At 45.1% G+C, this 20,838-nt stretch overlaps 1 protein-coding gene across 1 annotated transcript in view; it reads right to left on the reverse strand.

The window, feature by feature from the left end:
- LOC142572022 (cholesterol 7-desaturase nvd-like) overlaps positions 1 to 20,838 on the reverse strand; it is a 76,668-nt gene that overhangs the window by 13,712 nt on the left and 42,118 nt on the right. The gene's annotated exons all lie outside the window — the stretch shown is intronic.

Here is a 20,838-nt window from a genome sequence, read left to right on the forward strand (position 1 = left end):
GGTATGTACGACGTTTGCAGGCAATGCCTTAACGAACGAGGGAGGCCTCGTACGCATAGCGAGAAAGTTCGTTGAAACATTAGCTATAGGACAATGGCGTCGCCGATGTGACAGCCGGCTGCTATCGCAGCAAGTGATATGTCGGAGGAATTCGCCAAGTCTGCTAACTTGTCTCATGTTTCAAAGGACGTTTCTTATGGCTTTCGATTCCCAAGGAATGAAGGCTTTACGCTTATGGCTTGAAGTATGCTATAAAAATTATCCATATTTCAATAGACTGCATAAGGGACCGACATTGGGCTGGTTGGTGTTCCACTTGGGAGGAAAAACACGGTGTAAGACGAGGACTAAGAAAGAACGACAACACATGCGTCACTAAGAACGTTGTCTTAATTGCAACAAGAAAATAAATATGTAGAACATGCACAGCCCCCTGCATGCCTTGAGGTTCGTCGTTCTTGAGGGAAAAACCACTTATTTAAAATAGATTATTCGCCCTTCTCCTATGTCTTTGGCGATATGGTTCGCGCATGCGGGGTGTTGGGCGTGTTCTGCATATATATATTGTCATGTTGCAATAAAGACAACGTTGGTAGGCAGCGCATATGTTGTCGTTCTTTCTTAGTCCTCGTCTTACGAGCTGTTTCCCCTCCCAAATGACTAGACAGGTAAAATCGAGTATGAAAAACACAGAATAATTCCTCGATACCTTGTTATATTTATTTTTTCAATTGCCTAACCTATTTGCTCAAGGCTGTAGTCTTTTTTTCTCTTTCTACGACACTTCAAAGAGCGATACCCCGACACTAAAACTTACCAAGCACGTCGACTCGCTTTACTTGTTCGACTTTGAGTTCTTGAGACTCTATAATAGGAAACCAGCCATTGGGATACACCGGCGGCAAATCCTCTTGAAGATACCGCCTTCGGGCAGGAATCAACTGCATGTGCAAGTATGCAATGCTTTAACCTTATGTGAACGTTTCCCGTCATTAAGCAACGATTCATAGGCTCCCATTGAACATCGAAAAAGTGGCAACGTATGGGTAGTCTCCCAAGGATATCACAGTTTTTTTACTCAAAATATTTGTTGCCGATTTTAAGAGCTTGTTAGAGGTAGCGTATACAATTGCGCAAATGCAATAGACTGTTGAATTAATTGATGGTTGTGTGCTTCAGGTTCTAGGAAGCCGCTACTTCAATACTGGGCAAAACGCGTTAGTAAACGCCGGCAGAATTTTTACTTAAAAAATTGGAGTGTTTACATCTGCCTAATTCCTGACAGTGAGGAACTCTATATGTTATGTTATCAGTAAGTAACCTCCTGTAGGGTAGTTTTCTGGGCCATTTGATGCATGATGAAAGTGGGATTGTTCCAGCAAGTAAAGACGCGAGCGCAAGAAAAAGAAACGCACAGGTCGAGTAAGTTATAGGTTAATAGGTCAGCGTTGTCTTCTGCGTTTCTTTGTCCATGTGCTCGCGCCTTTTCTAGCTGGAACAGACACGCTTTCAACATCTTGTAGTCCGAGGAAGGGAAAGGTGATTGTCAGGACAATTTGTGCACCTTCGTTGCAACCTGTTACCCAAGGGGAAACGAAACCAGGATAGTTTTCGATCGCTACACTGCATCCTCCTATAAACACTGAAGCGTGTGCTCGCAATATTAAAGTTAGCTGAACAGATTCTATGTTTATAAGAGCACCGAGTGGCCGCCTACTCTCAGTGTCATGAAGGAACACAAATGGTGCGTCTTCGCGTCTAAGTATCACGGCTCGACAGGCGAGATGAAAGGAGCAGATAAACAGGGTGATCTGCTCTTGTTTACTACAATTGATTCGTTTTACACCTTGTGCGTTGTCGCCGCTGCAAATAAAAAATCCAAGCCGCTACAAATGAAGAAATAAACAGGTGTTCGATATGTAATAATGTTTCACTGTTACACTCCAACATCCATGGCGTTATTAGACATATCAACAGTCTCCAGAAATTTCTTTGTTTACGCAAATTTCAGTAGGATATAACTGCTCGGACTAAGACGTAGTTTACGCCTGAGGAATCTGTGAGCCTCCTGGGTGACAACTTAGGTTGCATTCTACGACTTAGGAAAAGAAAGGTTTGAACAGCTCTGCTATTTGTCAGCACAACCCCAGGGATTATAATCATCTCTCGTTTAACCACAAATATATCACCGCAATATGAGGCGCTATTTATTGAATTTTATTTTGGGATAACCGTCGGCTTGGTGTACCGTTCACCAAGTTCTAAAGTCTCTTTTTTCTTCAGACACTAGAAAGCATGTTAGATGAGCTGGACGCTAGAAATAAGGAGGCACTCGTATGTGAAGACTATAACTAAAACCTAAATTCGATCACTCTAACATTTCGTATCGAACATTATATGAATCATACGGGTTCACGAATAGCGTTTTTAATTGCTTCATCAGTGCGTCAAGAATACAAATCGCTTTGTCAAACAGCTGCACGTACCGATAGAATTTCACGTCGAGAAAGCTTGTCCGCGATGCGCGAATATATTATGGAAGCTGGCCTCCTGAGTAATACCTTCATTAACAAAATTTATTACTTCCCACAGCTCTCTTGGGCTCATTTGACTAGCGATGATAGTAGGATTATCTATAACACCCTTTTCTCACTGTGGCGTAGAAGCACTAATAATTTGCTCCTGAATTGCTTTTATAGATTTCTGTAGCAAACAGTATCTTTCCTTTCCTTTTGCTTTCTATGCCTATGTTCCTTGATGCGGAATAGCTCTAAGGCACTTTGCGTCATCCAAGGGTTGATCGGCTGATTGCAGTATTTCTTGGCGCATTCATGAGTGGCGTTAGGCTCTTTGTTATTGCAGGCTGCCTGGAAATAATTTATACGCTGACTCAAAGCTACAATAAGCAAACAAGATTGCTTCCTTTTCCCCTCATTTGTCTTTAACTTACCGCTGAAGAAGTAATGGCTCTAAGTATTTCAATACCAACTTGTAAAGCCACAGGGTGTGACAGGATATCCTTGAGTCTAATGAAATCTAATGAAGAATTTCTCTGTGTATATCTGGCGCACATTTTTTATTACGCTTTTTACGCTAGTACATATCCTAATCCACTTAAAAGAGCTAAGGTATCTCCCATTTTTAAGAATGGTTAAATCATGTTAGAAAACCACAGACCGATTTCGATACTCTCAACCGTTAACAAATGGTTCGAACAGCTTATATCCAAGCGATTATTAGGTTTCTAAAAAATGTAATAATTCAGCTCCACTGCGGCACTGTATTTGTCGAAATAATAAACTAGAACGGCAGTTATTGATGTGACAAACTACATTAAGACTTTTCTGAGTACCAAAGAAATAGTAAGAGTAATTGTTCTGGGCGTTAAGAAAAGCGTTCGGCACCGTCTATCATCAGATTGTTGCCAAGGAAGCTGGAAGCCTATGGATTTCGTAGAACATTCTAATTTTCTTTTACAGCTATCTTGAGGAACAGTACCAGAGCGTATACACGTTGGAAATGTGTCGTCTAGCTTCTTAACTATTTCATATGGTGTACCGCAGAGGTCAGCGTTGGAACAGATACTGTTTGCCGCGTTCATTGACGACCTTCCCCAAAAGCATGATCAGGGAGAGGGAACAGTGTATGCTCAATGTCAGGCAAGGATTTGGTCAGCTATGAAATGCTTCTAATAAGCAACTAGGAAACATAAGAAATAAGGTTACGAGACAACACATTAAACTTGAAAACGCATAAAAAACAAAGTACACTACATGTTTATCGAATAGAGATAAATAGCAGCACCAACAAATTAGAAGGTCGCAACAACAGTTGGAAAAGTGCAACAGTAGAAATAGCGCGTTATAGCGCTAGGTTCATCACTTGATTACTGGCACACGTAACCAATGTTTGCAGCCGGCTAAGTCGTGGTTGATCTGCATGTACCATATATGAAATGGGCACACATTTTTCTTCTTTCCTTTTTCGGTCAGGAAGATAAGCCTCATTGTACTGGCCAATCGGAAAGATTTCTTTTGTACGTCCGCAATGCAAACAAAAACAGAAAAGGGTCCATGGAGGGGCCTTTACTCGTTGAAAGCCGAAGCGAACGTCTCTCTGCGGTGCGGTGAAAAGGTCAGGCCATGAGCCCCTAAAGTGACCGCTAATGTCATTAAATTCGCGCATTGATAGCATTGATATTCCCTAGATCATACACGATGAATAATAGTGGTGCAATATCACGGCAAAGAACCTCGTCATGAGTCGAGTATTTTTTGTTGCAACTGCATGAAACTGGCCTTCATGCTTACACTTAATTTAAACCCCAAGTGATGCTTCGTAGCAACCCCAATGAATAAAAAAAAGAGTCGCGTCTTTCTTCAGACTTTGCGGTTTCAGCCATGGTAGTCATTAACAATGTCATAACAACATCACCGCTGCGTACTCACTCCCCATCCCTGTCCTGCCACCTACCTTTATTTGATAATTTATAACCAATGTGCGAAATGCCTGTACTTCGCTTTCCTTTATACTGCTTTCTCGTTGTGTTCTTTTTCATTAGCTTGTAGGATGTGTTTGAACGAGTACTGTAATCAGCCTTGATGTACTGACATCTCCTTTTGTAACGCCCATATATGTCTTTGGGGTATCTGATAAAAGAAATTGGGCCGACAATAATTTCCGGTGGGTGCAACTATTCTGAAGAGCCCGTGGAAAGCACTACCGTGAATAAAGGCGAAAACGCATTTCACGCGCACGGTTAAGGCTGAACTTTAGTACTCGCTAAGTACAGGGACACGTACAACAAGTAGAAAACCGATCTACAGAATAAATTGAAAGCCCTACCCTTTTCTTATCTTCCGACGCCCGTGCACGGTGCCGCAAGAAGGCCCAGGTGAGGATGGCGAACAAAGCAATGAGCGGCGCAAAGCGCAGGCTCGACCAGAAGAACACGTCCATGGAGAGCTTGGCAAAGGGCTAAGCTTGCGAGGGCATGCTTCGGGAAGCACACGCGCCGCCTTAGTAAATGCGAGGAACGAGCGCCGCCGTGTGTAGTTTGGTGTCCAACTCGGGACGAGACAGTAACGAGCAAAGTAGACGGCACTCGTGCGCCTCTGTGCTTCCTCCTTCCCGCAGATCCTCTCAGACGAAAACAGGAGAAAACAAGCCACAACAACGCGCGACTACCGATTAAAAAAAAAGACTGAAGACAAAAGAACAAAATCCTGCCAGAACCCATTGCACGATGGGTGCCACCGCTAATGAGAATGGCATCGATGCAATCTATAGCGACACTCCACATTGCCGAAGAGGCCTTGGATTAGAAACTGATAAGGTTTCCGTAGCTACTCGTTTGTTACGAATTGCGCGCATCCCACGCTTACGTAGGAATCAGTGTTCAGCGAAGCTCTCGTGGATGACGGCGCGAATGTTCAATGCAAATGTTATGCAAAACGAAACGCTCATAGCGGGAACGTTAGTATAAAATGACGCATACAAGGGAATGTACTTTTGTGAACTTCTGCGTAGCCGACTTCTTTGAATATTCTGTCTCCGACTTCCTCACCTCGCTGCAGCTCAATGCCTCTCGCTCACTGCGCGCTCAATATCGAGCAGAACAACAGGCAAAAAGAAAAAAAAAACTACCTCGCTCAATGCATGTTCAAGTCTCAGTTTGTTCACTTCAGTTCTTTTCCCACGCCCGGCTGCTTCGGCTGCCGACTTCACTTATGGCCTATTGTCCTGATTATCAATTGCCCTGCCGAAAATGTTGTTTTCGTAGCTAACTGGTCTGATGTGAGTGAGCACATATGCTTGCGCTTGCTAGCACCTGTACCTGCATTCCCTGAATAAACTTAGTGACGAGTGGCGCTATTTCTGTCCTGTCGTTTCTTCATGTGGTTTGGCGTCTTTTACGCCATAATTCAAATATGCTTGTGCTTGCCTCAGTTGTGCGCCCTATTCGTTCTGGCATTTTGGGAAGACCTCTTATCCGGAAGATGTTAAGTTGCATCACAAATGGCAACTCTACTTATTGTGCTAGCTGTCCCAGTATTTGCTGCACAGTTTGTAGGAAGGTTTCCAGTTTTGTTTTATCGCACTAGGGATTTTTTACCAATATTTAAACTTTCGTGGACAGATTGCACTGTGTATGCACAAATATACGATAGAGAGTTTCGTAAAATTGATGGCGCTGCGCAGGAATAAAGACATAGGCATTTAGTAATTTTTATTAGTACCGTAAACTGGTACGCATTGCCCAAAATGTCTCGCGGCCCCGATTAGACACAGTTGCAAAGTCAAATTGCGAAATTGTGAATGAAGACAGTAGGACTTCGCAAGACACTAACAGGGGAAATGTGGCGGAAGATAGAAGAAATAAACAGTCGACCTGGTGAAAGGTGTGGTATACTCAAAAAGCTTGCTATCATTTACATACAATGCCTCATGACTTAAATCAGGGACTTCGAAGAGTGCCCTCGTTAAATAATTGCTGAAGTATAGATGCTCCCATTACAAAATATTCACGCAGGCAATTTCGAATAGAACCAGCAAAACCGCTGTTTCCAGACAGACGAAACTGAGAGTAATGAGAAATGGATATTCAAGAATATCCGTATCTGTGTATTTTGTTTTCTCATTCACTCTCTGTAGGTCACTTGCCAAATGATTGGAAAGTGGGGAAGGTTGTTCCTGTCTACAAATCTGGTAAAAAAGATTCCCCGCTAAATTACCGCCCCATATCATTAACAAGCGTCCCGTGCAAAATCATGGAGCATGTCATTTATTCTAATATCATGGCATTTCTCGATAAAAATAACTTTTTTCATCCATCTCAGCATGGCTTTCGAAAGGGCTTCTCATGCGAGACCCAACTGGCCATTTTCATTCATGACTTGCACGTTAACCTCGACACCAACATACTAACTGATGCCATTTTCTTAGATTACGCAAAAGCGTTTGATAAAGTGCCGCATCAACGATTACTTTTAAAACTAAACCAGTTAAACCTGGACCACAACATTCTGATTTGGATCAAGGAATTCTTGTCTAACCGGTCCCAACACGTCCTTGTTAATAATCATACCTCTGACCCTGTTCCTGTAACATCTGGTGTACCCCAAGGTTCTGTTCTCGGTCCTCTCCTATTTCTAATATATATTAACGACTTGCCTCAACACTTATCTTGCCAAATCCGTATGTTTGCTGACGACTGTGTAATTTACCGATCAGTTTCTAATCATTGCGACGCAGCAAAACTTCAGCATGATCTAGACCGTGTCCAGGAATGGTGCGACCGCTGGCTAATGACCCTTAATCCGACTAAATGTAAACTTCTTTCCATTACTCGCCAAAAGCACCCCGTTACATTCCCGTACATAATTGCTAACGAACCTATACAAGCAGTAACATCGTTCAAATACTTAGGCGTTACTTTGTCCAATGATCTCTCATGGCATGCACATACTACATACATCATATCATCGGCAAATAGAACTCTCGGTTTTCGGAAACGTCACCTTCGTAACGCTCCCCAACAAGTAAAATTACTAGCCTATAAGTCACTTATCCGTTCAAAACTTGAGTATGCGTCAGCCATATGGTCCCCACATCAAGCATGCGTCGTAGATGACCTTGAAGCGGTACAAAATCGTGCCGCCAGATTCATTCACTCATCTTATTCTCACGAAATCAGTGTTACCGCCCTCAAAGCGAAATCTGGGCTGCAAGCTTTATCCCTCCGCCGACGCATAGCAACACTTTGTCTATTCTATAAGCTTTACCATTCATCACTTAACAGTGCCCCTTACATAACACCACCCACATACATATCTCCTCGCACTGGTCACCAACTGCAAGTTTCCCGTACACGTATGAGAACTGTTAATTTTTCAGCATCTTTTTTTCCTCGTGCAGCCAAAGACTGGAACAGCCTTCCTCGCAATATCGTCGTTCTCACCTGTCCATCATCTTTTTCTGCCAATGTGACTGAGTGCCTGTCGTCACAAATTTGAGTGTTTTATTTTTTATGTACACCCACCCCTTATGTAATACCCCCTAGTGGGGTCTTTAAGGTAAATAAATGAAATAAATGAAATGAAATGACATAGCATCGCTGTGATCAATCAGGACATTGAGGATTCCGCTGAACATAACGATCGTAGGCATATGAACTTCACAGCTTACGGAAAACACTTCCCTATCAGTAAAGGTACAGCCGTCATGTAGTCATTGCCTACTTAAGCAGGAGAGCAAGCATAAGAAAATTGAGCAACGCAACGGGTGCCAAGGAAAACTCTTTCAGGGTAGGTAGAGGATTACGGGGCGTGATCAGAGTAAAAAATGTTCAAGTACAGGACGGAGTCGGTCGACGCAAGAAAAAGTCATTAGAGGTGATTTTGTGAGGCCTCGGTCCTGCAGTAGAAAAAAAATAGGCTGATGTTGATAGCTTGATAATATCCAGAAATACTCTTAAAGGGTCCCTCACCAGGTCTGACCATTTTGAGCTGACAAGCGCAGAGCATACATTGCGCATTAACGATCGTGTCTGCAAAGTATGACACGCTACGCGCCGCGGCAAGGTCTGAAATTTCAATCCGAACGCCGTTTTTCCTTAAACAGGGCAGAGGTGCCTGTAGTCATGGTACGAAGGGCAGTCACACAACAGGAGCTTCATGGTGTTTTCAATGCCACATCGTTGATTGATTGATATTGCCTCAAAAATTCAACCGCCTCCGTGACTTGGCGGCTGTGCTATTGCGTTGCTAAGCACGAGGTCGCGGGATCAAATCCGCGTGCCGCTGCTGCCACGTTTGTATGGGGGCAGAATGAAAAAACGCCCGTGTCCCGTGCATTGGCAGAACGGGAAAGATCCGCAGGTGGTAAAAATTAATGCGGCTTTTCCCACTACGGCGTGCCTCATAATCAAATCGTGGTTCTTGCATGTAAAACCCCTAAATTCAATGAATTCTTTAAAACTTTCTTATTGGGGACATTACATGAGGTGCTGTTACAATTGGTGCTTTTCACAATACCAACTCGGAATACATTAGGCATAAGGAGAACGTTTTAGATGTCTGTATGGGATACCTCCATATATTAAGGAAAAAAGGACATTTATATATAGAATTCACATGCTTAAATATATCCTCGCTGCGCAACTAGCTAGTCAAGATTCTTTTCTACAGCGGACTTGTTGCCATGGGTGTTTGCATTCCTTTTCCTGGTTCTCTATTTACAGTGTTCGGTGAATTTAGCTGCCTCGTTAACAACCTAGTTAGTTACCTAGCATAACAACGTTTTACAACAAACGACAAACGGTCAGCAATTATGCCACGTACAACGTGGCGGGGGGAGCCGTAAGTGTTAAGCGTCAAAGACATAATCGAACTTGCTGATCGAGTGTCACAGAGCCTCGTTACCTACCAAGTACTTATATGTAAAGAAGAGTAGCAGCCCTCCTTATTACGGTGTCTGAATCTCTTTTTTTTATTATCATAAAGAAAAAGTAGAGCCGAACGTTTTTGTTAGTGAGTATCCAGTGCGCCCAGTGCAACAACATATCGAAAGAATGACATGAACGATGAAGAAGCTGGAATAATTGGAAAGCTCTAGAACTATTGTGCCTTTGAAATCAACACTGACAGTGTTCAAACAGCATCGCACCTATCTACGTGATAGTGTACTTATGACAGAAATGTATTCTCGAGTGCTTCGTAATGAAGTGTAGTGTAGAACTAAACGGACAACTTATGGAAGTAAATGAAACCAGGAACAAAACAATCCTGATGTGTGGATGTGTTCTACGATAATCACTTCAGCGATACTATCGCCTTCGCTTAACGTAAGGCTGAACCAGCCAATCAGCTCATCCGATTTTGCTGAACCAGCCAATATGCGCGCGCATCACGACAATGCTATCGCCAAATGGATCGTCACAGAATACGTCCCCTTACTTGTACTTTCGTCGTAATTGTAAACACGATAAGAATAGTGATGATTCCTGGCAAACCATGCATCGACTACATACGATGCAGTATTTGTGCATCGTTTAATTGCCGCTAAACCGGATCCTAAGCAAGGAAAAGTTGGCAAAGAGATGTCGTACACGTGCCCAAAGGGCTCGACAACCTTATGCTGCGACGAAAACTTTTTTGTTATATGCAAATGAATCCAATCTCCCCTGCAGCTCGAAGTAGCCAGGACCAGCGATCGGCGGGCAGCCATCTTCGATTCATTTCGGAAAGGGGCAGTCTCTGGCTATGCAAAAAAAAAAAAAATTTTTTTTTCGGCTTATCAAAGCGTCCTTAGTGCCTGCACGTCACTTTGACGTCGTGAGTTTTCGCGGTTTTGCGACGTCCTGTGACAAACAGGTGAAGTGGACGCAACCCGAAAACATCTGACCAATTGCGAATGGCCTATACGGCCTATGGTGTTTGGCAGCTGAGCACAAGGTCGCGAGATCTTATCCCGGCCGCGGCGGCCGCATTTTGATGGGGGCGAAATGCGAAAACACCCGTGTACTTAGTTTAGGTACACGTTAAAGAACCCCAGTTTTTCAAAATTTCCGGGGTCCTCCACTACGGCGTGCCTCATAATCAGAAAGTAGTTTTGGCACGTAAAACCCCATAATTTAAACGCTTTTACGGTATGACACGCGATGTTTCTTTATTTCACTGTCTTTCCCTCTCCCCATATATAGGGTAGCAAACTGAGCAATGTGTAATTAAACTTCCTGCCTTTCCTTCCTTGCCTCTTTCTCTCTCTGCTTTCATGCAAATGATGAAGAAAACATTGCAGCAGGGGAGCAGCAACGCTCGTACCGCCAACTTGCCTTTAGAAATGTATACAGCCTTTTTATTCCCATGAGCAACTGTGTTTAACGCATATTCGGGCGGATAATGGTTTGGTAGCAACGTAACTTTCGCAAAGAAATGTTTTTGTTTCACAAACACCCGCCGTGGTTGCTCAGTGGCTATGGTGTTGGGCTGCTGAGCACGAGGTCGCGGGATCGAATCCCGGCCACAGCGGCCGCATTTCGATGGGGGCGAACGCATCCGTGTACTTAGATTTAGGTGCACGTTGAAACACCCCAGGTGGTCGAAAATTTCCGGAGTCGTCCACTACGGCGTGCCTCATAATCAGAAAGTGGTTTTGGCACGTAAAACGCCATGATTTTTTGTTTCACTAAGATGAGTTCAGTGATAAAAGATGTTTGACATTTGTTATCATCGAAGACATTGTCAAGAGCTGTCGCCACGAGCGCTTCTATTAGTGTAACATGCGCGCCCTAACAAAACACTGACATCAGGAGAAGAGGCTCTACGCGATGTCCAGTCTAGTTTCAGTATTGAAGTAATGTTTTTTTGCTCGTCATAATTCTTTTATGTAAACTGGAAAGTCTTACACTTGCCGGGAAGCGCAGATAAATCTCATATGGCCGCTTCTGCAAGATAATCGCACAATTTCTGCAGGTGAGCTTTAAGTAGCACGTACACTGCAACGCAATGTCAAATGTACCATCAATTCGAAATGTCTTGATATGTGTTGCATTTACTTGGACGTGCTAACATCAATTCGGCAATTTCCACTGTGCAGAGATCCTCCTACGAGGCTTACATTATTCATCATTACTATAGTCATCGTAGTCCTCTATCGCAGAACGAAAGGCTCTCCCAATGATCTCCATATACCAAAGTCTTTTGTCAATTGATTCCCCCCATCCTATCCCCGCACGTTTCCTCATCCGAGTCGTCACACTACCTAATCCGTTGCTGTTCTTGACAGCGTTTCCCTGCCTAAATAGCACCCGTAGTTCCTAATAAGCCACTGGTTGGTTCTAAGCATTATGCCAACTTCAAAACTCCACTTCTTCCGCTTGATACTAGCTAGAATATTGTCACCAATTACAAAGATACAAAAGGGTCCTGCACCGGCCGACAAAACAGCGTGGACTAGACAAAAATAGCGCGAATCCTCGAGCCAGAGCAAGCGGGCCCTTAACTACTTTGGTTTCGGCCGCAAAAAGAGAAAAATAACACATGTTTTTCAAGGGACCTCGCGAAACTGTAAATATTGTCGCAGTCGGTAATATGAGAAGAAGAGGACGCTGATGGTGGTCTTAAAGACGACGAAGAAGAGTTTAGTATTATCGCTGCTATACGCTCGTTGGCTCAGCCATTAAAAGCCATTGTAAATAGACGCACGCTTCTTCCTTCCCGAAACAATATAAAGAAAGAAAATATCTTGCGTACACTTGCACGGCGCGCATGCGTTGCAGTGGACAACTAAGAGTGCTCTCGGACGCGTAAACTTGAAAAAGAGACCTAAAGTCAGGCCGCAATTGCCGCAATTGCATTACCGCGCAAAGTAAGGCTTCATGCGAACAATATGCATCATCGCTGAGGAGTGCTGGTGACGCCGGTGCGACACCGCACAGTCCGGGAAAAATTCACATCGCTAACACGGTGCAACGTTCTGTAGGTTCCAAAGTTGCGACTGGGAAGCCTTTCTTACAACCCTCTTTGGCGGTGACCCTCTTCCTTACTCAGTCGTCCTGGTAGCGTTCGATTTGCCATTGCCGTAGTTGTAGTGGTATGCACCTGTGCGCTATTCATTCATTCATTCACAAAACTTTATTAGTGTCCTGAAGCCCGGTCTTTTCAGACCGAGGCGGGCCTGTGCGCTATCGCTGCGCGATATGCCCACGCGCCATTATAAAGCTTCAAGAATAATATTTAATTAAGACTGGGACGCGCTCCCACCCACGATGATAGGATTCAGGAGAAATCTCTCAGCGCACGGCGCTCTGTTACAACTAAAACATCATATCATAGACGATTCGGGCAGATCGACATAGGCAATTCTCGGTTTGGACCTAAAAAAGGCCTTCGATAACGTAACACATGCAACGATATTATATAGAGTAGGAGAACTAGGACTGGGAAAACGGACGTACGATTATGTACGCAATTTCCTAACGGGCAGAAAGGCAAAGATCACGATTGTGGACCTTGTTTCGGAGGATATAGAGATAGGCAGTGCAGGTACGCCACAGGGCTCGGTCTTATCACCGATGCTATTCAATCTGGCGCTAATCGGGCTGCCAGCCAAGCTACAAGATATCGAGGGTCTCAATCATACCTTATACACTGATGATATCACCCTATGGGTGAGAAACGGAAGTGACCGACAAATAGAACAAACGCTTCAAACAGCGGTCGAAACAATCGAAAAATATCTAACATGTTCGGCAGAGAAATCGGAGCTGTTGCTGTACAGACCGACTCTTAGAGGGCGCAAACCAGGCAACTACAGGAAAAATCTCACCCATAGAGAAGAGATACAGTTAAAGACGGCCGATGGGAAACCCATACCAAAGGTCGATACGATCAGGGTATTGGGCCTCCTCATTGAAGCCAAGGGCAACAACGGAGAAACCCTCAGAAGACTGGAGGGAACTGTAGTGCAAATCATGAGGCTAATCAGAAGGATAGCAAACAAACATAGCGGGACGAGAGAGGAAAACACGATCAGGTTAATACAGGCCTTCGTAATAAGTAGAATACTAAGTAGAATAATAGTAGAATAGTAATAGTAGAAATAAGTAGAATAATAAGTACACGTAGTGCTAGCGGTAACCGGTAAGCGAGTTAGCGGTAAGAGGGAATATAGAGGAATTCTAGATCAAGCTACAGAACGGGTATTCGGCTTTCACTCAGGAAGAGGACCTTAGTGTTGAAGCAATGAACGACAATCTTGTGGGCATCATTAAGGAGTGTGCAATGGAAGTCGATGGTAACTCCGTTAGGCAGGATACCAGTAAACTATCGCAGGAGACGAAAGATCTGATCAAGAAACGCCAATGTATGAAAGCCTCTAACCCTACAGCTAGAATAGAACGGGCAGAACTTTCGAAGTTAATCAATAAGCGTAAGGCAGCTGACATAAGGAAGTATAATATGAATAGAATTGAATATGCTCTGAGGAATGGAGGAAGCCTAAAAGCAGTGAAGAAGAAACTAGGAATTGGAAAGAATCAGATGTATGCGTTAAGAGACAAAGCTGGCAATATCATTACTAATATGGATGAGATAGTTCAAGCGGCTGATGAGCTCTATAGAGATTTATACAGTACCACTGGCACCCACGACGATAATGGAAGAGAAAATAGTCTAGAAGAATTCGAAATCCCACAGGTAACGCCGGAAGAAGTAAAGAAAGCCTTGGGAGATATGCAAAGGGGGAAGGCAGCTGGGGAGGATCAGGTAACAGCAGATTTATTGAAGGATGGTGGGCAGATTGTTCTAGAGAAACTGGCCACCCTGTATACTCAATGCCTCTTGACCTCGAGCGTACCGGAATCTTGGAAGAACGCTAACATAATCCTAATCCATAAGAAAGGGGACGCCAAAGACTTGAAAAATTATAGACCGATCAGCTTACTCTCATTGCCTACAAACTATTTACTAAGGTAATCGCAAATAGAATCAGGAACACCTTAGACTTCTGTCAAGCAAAGGACCAGGCAGGATTCCGTAAAGGCTACTCAATAATAGACCATATTCATACTATCAATCAGGTGATAGAGAAATGTGCGGAATATAACCAACCCTTATATATAGCTTTCATTGATTACGAGAAAGCGTTTGGTTCTGTCGAAACCTGAGCAGTCATGGAGGCATTACAGAATCAGGGTGTAGACGAGCCGTATGTAAAAATACTGAAAGATATCTGTAGCGGCTCCGCAGCCACCGTTGTCCTCCATAAAGAAAGCAACAAAATCCCAATAAAGAAAGGCGTCAGGCAGGGAGATACGATCTCTTCAATGCTATTCACAGCGTGTTTACAGGAGGTATTCAGAGACCTGGATTGGGAAGAATTGGGGACAAAAGTTAATGGAGAATACCTTAGTAACTTGCGATTCGCTGATGATATTGCCTTGCTTAGTAACTCCGGGGACCAATTGCAATGCATGCTTACTGACCTGGAGAGACAAAGCAGAAGAGTGGGTCTAAAAATTAATCTGCAGAAAACTGAAGTAATGTTTAACAGTCTCGGAAGAGAACAGCAATTTACAATAGGTAGCGAGGCACTGGAAGTGGTAAGGGAATACATCTCCTTAGGGCAGGTAGTGACGGCGGAGCCGGATCATGAGACGGAAATAATCAGAGTAATAAGAATGGGCTGGGGTGCGTTTGGCAGGCATTCTCAGATCATGAACAGCAGGTTGCAATTATCTCTAAAGAGAAAAGTGCATAATAGCTGTGTCTTACCAGTACTCACCGACGGGGCAGAAACCTGGAGGCTTACGAAAAGGGTTCTACTCAAATTGAGGACGACGCAACGAGCTATGGAAAGAAGAATGATGGGTGTAACGCTAAGGGAAAAGAAAAGAGCAGATTGTGTGAGGGAACAAACGCGGGTAAATGACATCTTAGTTGAAATCAAGAAATGGGCATGGGCAGGACATGTAATGAGGAGGGAAGATAACCGATGGTCATTAAGGGTTACGGACTGGATTCCAAGGTAAGGGAAGCGTAGCAGGGGGCGGCAGAAAGTTAGGTGGGCGGATGAGATTAAGAAGTTTGCAGGGACGACATGGCCACAATTAGCACATGACCGGGGTTGTTGGAGAAGTATTGGAGAGGCCTATGCCCTGCAGTGGGCGTACCCAGGCTGATGATGATGATGATACGTAGCGCCCGTACATAAAATGGCAGGCCGCGGAAAAGATCAAACTAGAATGCCTCATTCCGAAAATATACAAACAACCCATAGGGCTACCGATCAGCACCTGCACGGACAAGTTGCTGCAGTCAGGCCTAGACAACACGATAGACGAGCTCATTGAAGCGCAATTTACGGCACAATATGAACGCCTCTCTAAGACTAGGGCAGGCAGACACATCCTAGCGAGCTTAGACATAGGTTACCACACACAGCATGGTGTCAAGGTGGACATCCCGAGAGAGACGAAGGAAACAATGGTAATAGCACCCATATCAAAGAACATGCACCCAGCACACAATAAGGACAGACGAGAGAACAGAGCGAAGCAAATACAGATGAAATTCGGCAGCGACAAGGACGGATTGTTTGTAGACGCGGCTCGATACAGTCGCAGACGGGGGTTTACGGCGGCCGTAATCGATAGGGAGAAACGGTGCAAGACGTGCGCGACAATACGCACCACAAGTAACGAGATAGCGGAAGAAGTAGCCATAGAGCTCGCAGTAGCTCAGACTAACGCAACCGTGATAGTCAGCGACTCTCAGACGGCAATAAGAAACTTTGCGTATGGCCGAATCTCCCCGGAGGCACTACGCATTCTTCTTGCAGGAGACCAAAATTGCAAAAGAAAGATATACATCACCTCGGCACTCGCTCACACCATCGCGGAGGACGGCAAGAACAAGGCGGCACACGACGCGGCTCGAGGGCTTACGGACCAAGCCGCAGTCCCAAGTGACGCCCCGACACCCTCCGCACGCGACGGTGCGGTAAATGAGTGGGAATGGGAGGACAAAATGACCACATATAATGACACTACGAAACACTATAAGTTAAAAGGGGCATATTCCGGTGACCTCACACTAAATTGACAAAAAAGCAGTCTGTCGCATGGCGGAAGTTACAGACTAGGACGTATCCGAATCCTGCGCTTTGGCACATCATATATCTGGATGTATATCCAACGGAAAATGCAACACATGTGAATCCAGAGTCACTCTGGAGCATGTATTATGGAAATGCCGAGGGATATATAACAATAAAGAAAACGCGGCCTCTAGCAGCAGCCTTCGCACGCGCTGGGAAGCCGCGCTGCTCAGCCCCGCCCTCGAGGATCAACTATATATGGACCGTCCAGCAGGCCGAGGATGCCGCCAGGACCCACGAACTCCTGGCCGTCACCTAGGCGGGGCCTTTGGCTCTCCCCACCAACTCGCAGAGCACACAATAATGTTATTTCCTGCTCCTTTGTGACCGGTCGAGAGCAGTTCACTATCAATGGTAATTACTCCTCTCCTCTCAGTAGTTTATTGTGCCGGTGTCCCGCAGGGATGTGTCCTTGGACTCTTACTCTTTCTCGTTTTCGTTAACAAACTGCCATCCTAAATTACGCTATTTATCGTCAAATCTGCTCATCTGATAATCACATCGCTCTTAAACTAAATCATGAACAACTATTTGGTGCTTAGCTTGGCAAATGACCCTAAATACTGATAACTGTACGCCAATGATACTGAGCCGTCAACATTGGTATTCCACCTTGAGTCACTCGAAGAAGAGCCTCGTCACCCGCGCGCTCCATATAAGTACATTGGCCTTCGTCTAAGACCAAGCTCATTTTAATGTTCTGCCTGGTATGTAATTCTACACGAATACTGAAGCAGAACAAGCGGATAGAAAATTATGATAACGCGCTGGAACAAGGTAGAAAATGGCATAGTTTCGTTACCTGCGCACCTGACTGCACGACCATGGGAACAAGCAGACGAAGCGGAAGTACATATCTTTTGCTCCGGTGCGAAGTAAAACAAAACAAAAAAACACGCAGACATTCCGTTTGTACGTTTTATTATTTCTCTAAACTTCAATTCGTCAATTCAAGCTACAGATCGCAGAGATAACAGATCTTCTCTTGAATAATTCTCGAAGTGACGTGTCACCACGAGCATCGTCACACTGCGGACACCAGTACGTAGGCGCAGGCATGCAAATACGTCATCATCCGGCTTGAAGCGCAGTGGCTCCGTGGAGAAGGAAAAGCGGCGTTCGGATTGAAATTTCAGACCTTGCTGCGGCGCGTGGGGATGTAATACTTTGCAGGCATGATCGTTAATGCGCAATGTATGCTCTGCGCTTGTCAGCTCAAGATGTCCAGACCTGGTGAGGGACCCTTTAAGAGTATTTCCGGATATTATCAAGCTATCAACATCAGCCTATCTTTTTTCTACTGCAGGACCGAGCCCTCACAAAGTGACCTCTAACGACTTTTATATTGCGCCGACCGGCTCCATCCTGTACTTGAACATTTTTTACTCTGATCACGCCCCGTAATCCTCTACCTACCCTGAAAGAGTTTTCCTTGGCACCCGTTGCGTTGCTCAATTTTCTTGTGCTTGCTCTCCTGCTTAAGTAGGCAATGACTACATGACGGCTGTACCTTTACTGATAGGGAAGTGTTTTCCGTAAGCTGTGAAGTTCATATGCCTACGATCGTTATGTTCAGCGGAATCCTCAATGTCCTGATTGATTACACCGATGCTATGTCATTCTTAAATATCCATTTCTAATTACTCTCAGTTTCGTCTGTCTGGAAACAGGGGTTGTGCTGGTTCTATTCGAAATTGCCTGCGTGAATATTTTGTAACGGGAGCATCTATACCTCAGCAATTATTTAACGAGGGCACACTTCGAAGTCCCTGATTTAAGTCATGAGGCATTGCATGTAAATGGTAGCAAGCTTTTTGAGTATACCACACCTTTCACCAGGTCGACTGTTCATTTCTTCTATCTTCTGCCACATTTCCCCTGTTAATTTCTTGCGAAGTCGCACTGTCTTCATCCACAATTTCGCAATTTGACTTTGTAACTGTGTCTAATCGGGGCCGCGAGACATTTTGGGTAATACATACCAGTTTGGTGTGCTAAGTATAATTAATGAATGCGTATGTTTTTGTTCTTGCGTAGTGTCGTTAATTTTACGAAACTGTCTATCGTATATTTGTTCATATACAGTGGAATCTGCCCATGAAAGCTTAAATATTGCAAGAAAATCCCTAGTGCGAAAAAACAAAACTGGAAACCTTCCTACAAACTGCGCAGCAAATACTGGGACAGCTAGCACAATAAGTATAGTTGCCAGTGTTAGATACGGGACCTTTTCCTGAGCCTCCTTGGAGTTCACCAGACGACATCGAATCGCGCCACAGCTAATTAAGGAGCGCAGAAGCACGTATACCACATTCCCGAGGCGCGGCACGTGCAAACGAGTTGGCGTCCCCCACCTCGTGTGCCGCAGGTAGAGCTATTCACTGCTTGACTCTTCCCGAAAGTGAAGCGAGAGCCTGGTAATGTTCCAGGTAAAGTAGGTCCCGAAGCAAGACGGCTGTAATGCACCGTGACACCCTGGCACCATCGCCGCCGTCCGCCTATTGTGACGGCGCATTGCAAGCGGGGAAGGCAATACCGCAGAGAGAAGTAAGTCCTCGGACATTTAGGGCCCAAGGAGCGACCCTCTCCGCCGGGTGTGTCACAATCGCACGGGCGCCGATTGGCCGAAAATGGCGTCACATGTGCGGGCTCGCCGATTGGCCGAACCTGACGTGACTTCGAGACACCGAAGGGCTTAAAAGACACACACCGGGAGCAGCAAGAGAGCATTCCTAGGGTATTCCTTCATTCACCTCTTTCGAGCTTCTTGCCACGGGCCGCAGCGTCCGAGTTGCTGCTGGCCCGTAATGACTCTATGACTGTTAATTTATTGGTCGTATCACTGTAAATAATGTAAATAAACCTCCAAGTTTTTCACCCCGACGTCCTCCTCAACTCTTACAACTGGTTGCCAGCGGTGGGATCGCCTCCAAATGCAACAACTAGCGGCAGCGCTACGGATCAATCTTCGTCGAGAGAAATCCTGAGGAACCCGGAACAGCGAAGAAGAGCCTTCGTCCAAAAAGGAGTCCTGAGGAACTGGGAGTAGCGAAGAAGAGCGAGCCTTCGACCCAAGGAGTCCTGAGGAACCGGGAACAGCGGACCAATGAACCAGATGGCAGGGTGCTGCAACCGTAAGTGAGCACGTGGTTTTTTCCTTTTGATTCGCCAGACTTCAAATGTTGTGTGTTTATTTTGATAGTTCTAGGAATCGGGAATTTGTTGCATTGTGTGTTTGCACAAATTAATTAGGGAAAACAGTTCTAACCACCAGTCGGGGCAGCTGCCATGGATCTTAGAAGGTTGATGAGGTTAGACTTGTTGTTGGTGTGCGACGATTTGGGAGTTGAGGCGGACGAACAGATGAAAACGCCAGCTATCATAAAGGCGATTCAAGGTAGTGGCAATGATAATGAAAGCATTAAGATTGCTTGGGAGGTGATACAAGAACTACGGGAGCATGAGCGTCGTGAACATAAGCGTGAGAGTCACGAACGTAAGCAAAAGTACGAGAGAGAGAAGGCAGCATTGATAAAAGAGATACAATACTGTGAGCAATTAAAGGCACAGAGACAACGGCTGTCTGAAAATTCTGTAGGCAGTACAGAGCACAAGAATGAGGAAGTATCTAGTAGATTTCAGTCGAAAGCCGAGAGAAGTAGTAGTACCTGTGAGAGTAGCAGCACGTTCACAGGTGAACTCGAAGTGCTAGCAGCTAACGATGCCTTAGTGACAACAGAGGCCGTTAAAGGCCAGAGTGAGAGCGACAAGGTGCTGTGCCAACACAGGACTGTAGAGACAGCTAGGCCAGCTGCGCACAAATTGGCACAGTTACCGCGCGTGTGCGTCGCATCTCATGGTATCGAGGTCGTTAGCGAGGTACAGGGTACTGTTGACCCGACAGACACGAGCACCCATGTCGAGTCAGATCTGCCTGCCGAAGTGAAGTGCCAGCTGGACCATGCAGTTGAGGGCAGCTCTCAGGATTGCGAGCTGCGTGGCTCACGAGAGAACAACTGCATTGTTCAGGGATCGGTGCGGCTCTCCGCCAGTCTAGGTAGCCAAAAGAGGGGTGATTTAGTTAGGAATCACTCAGACTGTGCGGGTAAGAGACCGAACCGGGCCGATGAGATGTGTAACGGCCAGCACGAGGCGCGAGAAGGCGACATGAAAGAGAAT

This window comes from Dermacentor variabilis, chromosome 1 (assembly GCF_050947875.1).
Source record: "Dermacentor variabilis isolate Ectoservices chromosome 1, ASM5094787v1, whole genome shotgun sequence".
In the NCBI taxonomy this organism is placed as follows: Eukaryota; Metazoa; Arthropoda; class Arachnida; order Ixodida; family Ixodidae; genus Dermacentor; species Dermacentor variabilis.